Source organism: Pseudophryne corroboree, chromosome 3, assembly GCF_028390025.1.
Source record: "Pseudophryne corroboree isolate aPseCor3 chromosome 3, aPseCor3.hap2, whole genome shotgun sequence".
NCBI lineage: Eukaryota > Metazoa > Chordata > Amphibia > Anura > Myobatrachidae > Pseudophryne > Pseudophryne corroboree.
Window position 1 is genome coordinate 212,908,104 of NC_086446.1, and position 10,122 is coordinate 212,918,225.

Consider the following 10,122-nt stretch of genomic DNA (forward strand, 5'->3'; position numbering starts at 1 on the left):
ATGAAAGGCTGCTATATATACATTTATTTCTATATAATACTGTCAGACATTGCTGTCAGTCAGCATGACCACTATTTGTCATGTTTCAGTGTACAGTAGGAATACCTCTTATAAGGAAAACTATAGTAAGCTGTTTAAAGAGATTTTTTTTTATCTCCTCAGTCTACATGGCAGCCCTAGAGAATAAACTGATAAGAGACAGTAATGGTCGACACCATCGCAAGGCATATAGGGCCTGATTCATGTTTGTAAGTAAAGCAAAAAAATAATAATGGGCAAAACTATGTTGCACTGCAGGTGGGGCAGATGTAACATGTGCAGAGAGATTTAGATTTGGGTGGGGTGTGTTCAAACTGACATCTAAATTACAGTGTAGAAATAAAGCTAGCATTTGTGGGCTACAGTACATGCAAAAGCAGCCGATATTTTACCCTACACAGAAAAAATATAAATGTATTTGCTCCCCTTGCATGGCAACATGGTTTGTTCAAGACGCAAAGTTACTTGCTTATTTTTAACTTTATTTACAAACATTAATCAGGTCCAGAGTGCAACTACCCATTAATTTATTGTCTCTTTCCCGTAAATTCATAATTGAGCAAGGCAGTGTTGATGGATTTAACAGTGCTGGTTTGGAACCTGGGGCTGCAGTGTAGTTCCAACTTAAAATAGGGGAGCCACAGCCCCTGTACCTCCAAATTTGGCCCAATATCACTGGCTGGGAGTCATTGGGAACATCAGCAAATCCACTGGGGGCCATGCAGCACAGCAGCAGCAGACAAGCCCAACCTCATTCTCCGGTGTCATCCAGCTTCTATTGGCTAACGGACTATCTGCCTACCCCCAAACTCATTTGTCAGAGGAGGTTACACAGTCCCCAGTGGGATTGCAACTGTTCCCACTGACTATAGGCAGGTAATATTTGCAGTGTTTGTGGATGTAGTGGCTCCCCCTTTTCATTTTACACTGTGCTACAGCCCCAGGTTCCCAACTGCCCCTGGTTTTAATGTTCTTTCTTATCTGTGGACTTACCTATATTTTTGTTGATTTGCCTGTAATGTCCCAGAGTTGCTTCCTCTGACAGGGTGGCTCCTTGCTGTTCTTTACTACCTTGAGGTAGTAGATGTCAGAAATGTTGTTCTGAAATGGAGTAATTTCATTAAGCGCAGGCATCCAATGTGTAGTGAGGTGGCTGACATCACTTTTGAGTCACTGTTAATAGACACTGCAAGGAATGCTAGTGGCATTATTGAGCTTCAGTACACAGCCTGAAATGTGGAACCAGAACTTGCTTTCAAAAATGTGAAAGATATCGCACCTTTTCTAGGTAGAGATGAGCGGGTTTGGTTTCCAAGAAGCCAAACCCACATGACTTTCCCATTCCGAGGGATCCAAACTAGGACTTTGATCTCCTCACCATGTTCGGATCTGCAAACAAGGCAAAACATCATCTTCCCATTATCATCTTGGGTGTTTTGGATTCAGGTGCCATTATCAAAATTTACACAGGGCAACGGAGTGCCTGTCTGTGCTGATTGGCTGTATTCCAAAGGGAGAAGTCGGGACTTTTGGGCATCTGCTGAGACCTTCAAGAGAGACTTAAGGGTTACTGTTGGGCGGTGCAGTGTGCTGTGCTGTCCCTGCAGAATTTGTGCCAGCACAGCTGAATCCTGGGATACTGGTCAGCTTGGGATCCCCACGTAGTTCATTTTGTGACTTATGGCTTTCTGCTGCTGTACCTGTTCACCCATGAGGTCCTGAAGCAATCACTTTATCCCCAGCCTCCTGAGATCCCCATTGCTTCCATCCAGTAAGCTGATTGTTATAAACAACAGTGCTATTGCTGATCATAATCTCCTTGTCTGTCACCACCCTACTGTACCCCATTTGTCTCACCTGGCACTAATCAGTCATCCCTCACTGCCCGTCTAGCTGCACCCACCCTTACTGTAACCCATTTTCTCTCACCCGACATTCTTCCTCATCCCTCACTGCCCCTACCATTACTGTACCCCATTTCTCTCCCCTGGCACTCCTTCTCTTTCCTCACTTTCCCTCTATCTGTCTCTACCCTACTGTATCCAGTTTCTCCCACATGACACTCCTCATCCTTCACTGCCCGCCTATTTGCCCCTACCCTACTATAACCTGTTTCTTTCATCCAAAACTCCTTCTCTTCACCTCACTGCCCCCTTATCTGCCCTTACCCTACTGTACCCTGTTTCTTTCACCAGACACTCCTTCTCATCCCTCACTGCCCCCCCCTACCTATCCTTACCCTACTGGAATAAGAGACAAGATATCTATCTTCAGCTTGACTCTCACACAAGGCACAAAGTTTTGAGATAGATAGATAGATAGATAGATCTATTTCTTCTAAAACATCTACTAAGTTTGCATATTATAGCCAAAAAATGGAGACTGCACTGACACTTTATTACAGTGATGAAACACAAGAAGATCTGGAAAAGTCTATTACTGTAATCTTTGCGATGAATAGGGCTTAATCATGGCTTAGATACTAAATAACAGAAGAATGAACAGCACATTAGGTTGATTTATGTTACAATTGTTAAAGGAACAGGCATTACTGTGTCAGTGGAAATGGTAAAACTGATACAGATTATGACACATTGTATCTAAAGATTCTTTATGAAGTTTCAATAAACAGTAGAGGCTAGTAGCAGACAAAATGTTGAAGCCTGGATAAGCGTGCATTGATTATAGTCTGTATGGGGAAGAGACTACCTATTGAGAGAAACATTTTCTCTGAATACATACAGTATATTACTCCTAATATGCCATGGTTTCATGCAAATAGTGAAGTGCCAGTATTACACCTGATTATCAGGATGTCTGTCTTTTAAATATCAGTTTAAACATTTACGTTTCATACATTAAATCACTTTAAGATTTTACTGTCTGATAATTTGCTTTTTAATGATATAAATAAAAACTAGATTTTATAATCGCAACGCTAATGAGTGCCCCACTATAGAATACTATTCTATCTCTCTGTATTGTACCGCACAAGGAGGCATAGGGAGGAAAGTAGATACTGTACACTGTAGGAGAAAAAGGAAGAAGTTTTAGGTGAGAGAATGTGATGCTAATGGGGATAGAAGGGAAGAAAGAAGAAGCACTGCATGAGAGTGAAGGGGAGGCTGCAGAAGAGGCAGGGGAGGAAAGCGGATGCATTGCAGGAGATAGAACCGGAAGCTGGAGGAGATGGAAGATAATTCTACTGAGGAGAGAAGAGAGGCACTGCAGGAGAGGGATAACAGTCATTAGCTGCAACCATTACCAGAAGTGCTGTGACTCACAGTGTGATTAAAAAACAAACAAATATGCAACAATGTTTCATAGATGTGCTGTATTCTTATTCCATGTGTTTGTGCGGCTGCGCTGTCACTTAGTAACCACCCAGCTCGCTGCAGTATTTGGCCTAAACTGGATGAAAATTTTGTGAGCTGTGAGGTGGTCAAAATTGACTGGAAATTACTGGAAATGAATATTATTGAGGTTAAATACTAAAAAAAAGGCCAAGATTATGTGAATTTAGCTGTTTTTATACATTTTTGAACAAAATACAGATCCAAAACCAAAACACGCCAGGTGCATTTGGCAAAACCGAATCCAAAGCCCATTGATGAATTAGAACCAAAACCAGCAAAAATGGTCCGGTGCACATATCTCATTTTAGGTAATGCCTAGCGAAGTATGTTGATTCCTTTGGATATTAGAATTAGTATGGGAAGGGAAGCCTGTTTCTGATGCATCTGTTGCACATACTGTATCAAGCGGCTGGTGCAAGTTCTGATACGAATGATGACATTTGCTGTAGCTAGCATACAATTAATACGTGGCACGGCAATCTGCTTGCACACACACACACGCACCGCATTAGGTGAATGGATGCTTGCATTAGCATAACTTATAAATCTGGCTTCCACAGCTGCAAGTAACTATAGCCACTCGTGTCTGAATCAGCCCCTTTATATATGAAACTTTTCACCTTGAAGAAAACTCTTCACCACCACCAGAACAATGTAAGTGTTTTACAAAGTGGGTGATTAAGAATTTTCTCTCCAAGGTAAAGAATGCAAACAAGATCCATGAGAAACAGATATCCTACATCTGTCTGAATGCTATGATCATGCATAATAGTTTAATTACCCACCTATGACACTCCCATGATGCTCTTATGGAATTGGGCCATTCCTTGCGAATACATGGTGGCCGCCCAGTTACTGCCCAGAGATGCTCATTTCACAGAAGGTTCAGTCCTTTAACAGACAAATCAGTACATTCACATATCTCTTTGTTCAACTCTGAATCAGACCCAGTATTACAAGCAAGAGTGAATTACAGATCATTGCTTTGACCTTCCTGAAAGTTCACATTAAGGACAGGCTCCATCCAAAGATTTATACAAGATGGATTTGGGACCTGATTTCACAGACTTATAAGTCTTGTGCCAAAAAGTCTATTAGGTGCATTCAACAAGGCCTGTGGCAACCTCCTGTGCACGTAAGGCCTCAGGCTTCAAGAAATGATCAACGCAAAGCAGCAGGAGCCCATGACAACAGCTTTATTAAACCACATTATGCTGCTTCACTGGAAGTGCTCTGGACTTCATGTCCCATAAAACCCTGCAACTAGGATTATGCATCGAAAAACTAAGCAAATGATACTGTATATGAAGCAGAAGGAGTAATTAGCGCCAGTCAGGGTGCCACACACCTGCCAGAGCATCTGGTGCAGAAAACATTCCAGCTCTGTGAAGAAACTTAGTAAAGAATACAGGGAATTAAAGTAATTAATTACATTACTGGGAAGCTGACATTTGTACAATGTCTTGAAATTATACATTTTAATAATTTGCTCAGTGTGCCTCTTACAGTATAGTAACTTTTTTCACTCTACCTCACATTGCACAAAGTATCCAGAGTGATAGAGTTCCAGAAAAGTTAAAAGATTGACACTTACTTATTGATAACTATACATTAACAAATCATGTTGATCAATATAAGTGAAAGGCCCATTATGGAAGCAGGTCTCCCTTGTGTGGCCTATGATGATCCTATCAGTTTCAGTAGGATATTTATTTTGTGAGCATTCATATTTGGACCACAGAATAAAGGGTATCAGACCAATTGGTTCTACTGTAAGTCTTCTATATTTCTAAATGTATTATTTAAATTTTTGGGGTGGAAATAATTTATCTTAATTTACTCTTTACTAAAGTAAGAACATGTTTGCTGTCCATAACAGATATAACTAGTGGTGTATCTATAATGGTTGCAGGGAGTGCAGTGCAAAGGGAGCTTACATGACTCATCCTGCACCCATTGACGATATTTCCCTTTTGACCTTCTCTGCAGAATCGCCACAAAATATGTCACCCTTGCCATTTTTCTCCAGATATGTGCAGTAGAGCAATCTCTGGGGAAATGTCATTGGCACCATTTTCCCAAATTGTACCACATTGCCAGCGTCTTCTGAGCGCATGGGTCAAAACCCAGAAACTGCACATGTCCCTACCCCTCCTTGATTAAATGCCCTTATTTGTGAATAACTAGGCAAATGCCACGCTTGTACAGCAGAAGGGAAAGGCTGAGACTTGTATTTAAATATTATCAGTACTCTGCCAAGAGAATCTAGATCCGATGCAGCAGTGGCCACCTTTGAATTGTATCCTTTGTACAATTCAATCCCAGGAATCCTGGTATTGTGATTTTTTTTTTAAATCCCGAATCCAGGGATTACAAAAATAGACCATCATTGTCTTCTGTACAAGTGCCCAATGTTTTATTTCTGCACATGTTTGAGACACACCAAGCATGTGTTCTGATGGTTGTCACTGGGACACACAGATCAGAATTGGATTGAGAGCATACAATTCCGATTGGTGGTGACTGATGATGTTGGGCACATTGGGGATGTGCCGGTGTCAGGGACCGCATTGAGATGCCATTTCACTGGCACCAACGGCCATGTACCGCCAAACATTCTGAGCAACCAAAGGGTTGCTCTAATGTCCAATGGTTCAGTTGCTATCTGATTGATGATGTGACATTTTGCACACGGAAGTAGGCATTTCAGTTGACAATAGCCACTGCATATGAATGGTCAACAGACCACACATACTTTGAGTAATCCCAGCTTCCGACATAGATGTGAAATAGTTTTTGCAATTATTTCACATCTTTACGCACAGCAGGGTGTGTTCCTGCATGTGATTATTGCTACATTTGTAATGTATTGCCAGGTCTAAAACCTGATATGCCCCTTTATCTCTTATATATTCCACCCTGGTACATTGGACGTGGATTTGGTGTGGGTTTAATATTGGTGTGCTTGATGGCTTTACATGCTATACATCACTTGTAATGGAAGAAGCCTGGTGTTCTTTCCCCAAGCCAGGTCTCTTCTTTTTCTTTCTTCCTTTGAGAGAGGAAACTCATAACCAATTTGTTACTGAAGTTGTCATAACTTTAATTTTATTGTCTTGGGTTGTAAAGTATGTTGTTCTCTTTTGTTTTTGGTACCAGGAGTTTTGCTCTGTCTTAATATGCTTTGCCAACTAGAGTAATAATATATTCTTTCTACAGGGGCAGGTGACTGCTGGAGGACATTCAAGCGAGTGGACACTTCCTGTTGGTAGGTAATGACTTGCTGCTGTGTGGCTTCCTGTGTCTCTATTTGTGAAATAACATCCTGAAGAGCCGCTGGGACATGTGCTGAGTTCATCGGCCTTGAACAATCTGTCACGGGCTGGTGATTGTGTTCCCGGTAATGACCTGGGTGAGCCAGTGGAGGGCACAGGGAAGCAGAAGTTAGGTGGCTTGAGATATGGACAAGCCATATGCTGGAGCACTCTGGAAGATTACACAGGGAGCACATAGAATTGTCGAGACCTGAAGCAGAGGTGCGGAGTCTAACTCACCAGGGGTTTTTGCCAGTGACCCCCCCGCCAGGGGATTTGGTCTTCATTGTGCCTGACGAGCAGGTCATGGCCCACTGCTCAGGTTTCTCTATGGAGGCTGTGAGATGTTCTGGTATACAGGGATGCTTAGTACTGGATTATACCGAAGTGCTTAACCATCATAAGTATATGGGAGATGGTGAATTCAGGAGTACTTGGGTAGCTGATAACACGAGAACAGTCTGTGTATCGATGCTGCAGCCAAATGGCCAATAGCAGAGCTGGGCAGGAAACAGATGATGCGGCATGTGAGCCGAAAACAGGGTTAGTCTAGGAGCTGATGGTATAGCCTCGGAGCCGAGAATATCCGGAGCCTGAGAGGGAAAGTAACCAGGAAAGGCAGGTACATCAGGACTCGGGTAACCGGATCTCTGGAGCATGCCTGGAGCCTTGGGAGCTAACGCTGGGGAACTTGCAGGAGAACTGACAAGTTGTTCAAGGCAATGAGGACTCGGGGGAAGCCTGCTTATATACCCTCAGAAGGATGCTGATTGGTTGCTGCTAGCAGCAGCAAAAGCATGCACAGAACCAGGAAGTAATTACCTGGATGCCTGGATCATGTGACTCTGGATCATGTGACTCTAGATCATGTGACTCTGCCAGAGTCAGTGGAAATCATGCCAGTAACTACAGAAAGCACCAGCGGCTGATCTGTGGCACAGAATACACCAGCGTGCCGGTAAGTGGCGTGTGTGAGCAATGCGTGAACTGTGGTTCCTGACAGTAACCCCCCTTTTAGGGTGGGCACCGAACACCCATGAGGCTTGGAAGAATTGTCCCTGTGGAAGGCTGAGATCAGACCAGGAGCATGAACATCAGAGGCATTAACCCAGCTTCTCTCTTCTGGACCATAGCTCTTCCAATCGATAAGATACTGGATATGCCCATATCTCTGGTGGGAATCCACAAGTTTATTGACCTCGAACTCAACTCCTCGATGGGTGTACACTCTGGGGGACTCAGGGGAAGATTTTTGGAAGCCGTTGAGAATATGAGGCCGCAGCAAAGAGATGTGGAAAGAATTAGGTATTCTGAGGTAGGCTGGTAGTTTTAACTTGTATGCCGCAGGATTGATCATTTGTTCCACAGAGAATGGGCCTATGAATCGAGGGGCAAACTTCAAGGAAGGAACCCTTAAACGTAGATTCTGAGTAGAGAGCCAAACGTTGTCTCCGGGTTTTAACAGAGGAACAGCTCACCGTCTGCGATCAGCAAAGACTTTATATCGCTTGGAAGCTTTCTTGAGGGAGACATGGACATTTTTCCAAACTAGAGAGAAGTGCTTGAGTGTAGAAGATGCAGCTGGCACTTCTAAAGCTAGTAGCGCCTCGAAGTTAGGTGGACGCGGATGTTGACCGTACACAATATAGAATGGTGAATAACCCGTAGCCATATGGTACCTCAAATTATGGGCAAATTCTGCCCAAGGAAGTAGACTAACCCAGTTGTCCTCTGAAGAGGAAATGTACAGCCTGAGGAATGCTTCAAGGTCCTGGTTGACCCTCTCTGTTTGCCCATTGAACTGGGGATGGTACGCTGTGGGGAAATTTAACTTAACTTGTAAGGCAGAACAAAGGTATTTCCAGAAGTGGGCTACGAATTGTACACCGCTGTCGGAGACAATTTCTGTAGAAAGTCCATGAATCTTGAAAATATGCTGTATGAATATTTGGGTGAGCTTGGGAGCTGAAGGTAGACCGGTGAGTGGTATAAAGTGTGCCATCTTTGAGAATCGATCCACTACTACCCAGATGGTATTACACTCTTGGGACTTCGGGAGTTCTGAGATGAAGTCCATGGATAAGTGTGTCCATGGATGCGTAGGAATGGGCAATGGGAGGAGAGCACCTGCAGGCAGAGCTGTCTTAACAGCAGTGTAGGCCCCTGGACACCGCAATGCACTGGGGTCCCTACCCACCCATCAGCGGTAGGGGTCCTAACAGCGGAAGCTTTGATGTTCCGCGGGGGGTAGGGGGGTTCTATCTTTCGCTCAGCATGTAGGACCTGGAGAAATAATTTCTGCTAATTACTACTTTACTGCACAAATGGGGCAGGAAGGAGAACACTAAACTGTAGAATGGGACATGGGAATGAAGGGGCCCTGGTACATGACTTCCAGGGTGGTAGGGGGTGTTTAATACACAGGGGTGGGGTGGATAGTGGAGTGGGCTTAATAGTCATAATTTTCTGGGGGGAGGGCAGCTTGCTTTACTGCAGATATCTCCAGTTCCTGGAAATAGATTTCTTAGCTTTCATGGGATAAAAAAAAACTAGAGTCCCACCTTTCAGGAGGTACTGGGGACTTGGGGATCAGAGTTCAGCGGCCAGAGCAATCAACCAACAAAAATATAAAACTGCATTTTAGGCATGTGGAGCTGGAGCAGGGACCAGCTGCTTGAGGGCTGATATCCCTGGTTCTGGGCATAGTAGAGACAAGCTGCCAGTGTCCACTGAAAGGGAGAGTCCCAGCTTTTGGAGTATACCCATCAGAAAACTCAGAAAAACTCTAAGGCAGACAGAACCCGAGATATCTGGCTGGGAAGAACAATTAACAGGCTTGGATGGGGCCATTGCTTTGAAGTCAGATATCTCCGGTTCCCCAGGGCCGATTTTCAAAAATCTTGTACCCCTGGAAAGAGGGGACCGGCAGCTATCAGCATAGGGCCCTTTTACTCCTGGGGCCCTTGGGCAAGAGCCCATTGAGCCCATACGAAAAGACGGCCCTGCCTGCAGGAGCTTGGCAATGTACTTTATGTTGGGCACATGTGGAACAAGAGGCCACAAAATCTTGGACATCTTTCCTCATTTTGGGTCACCAGTAAGAGCGATGAACAAGTTCAAGTGTCTTGAGAACCCCAGAACGTCTAGAAAAGGGTGAGGCGTGTACCCAAGATAGTAACTTCGATCGAAGTTCAGGCGACACATATATCTTCCCTGGAGGTGGCACAGGAGACACGTGAGTGGTGGCAAAGACAGTGGGACTGATGATGGGATGCTGGTCATGAGGCTGAACATCTTCCTCCATGGACCGTGATAATGCATCTGCCTTTACACTCTGGGAGCCTGGGCGATACAAGATCTTGAAATCAAAACACGAGAAGAATAGTGATCAGCGTGCTTGGCAAGGATTCAGG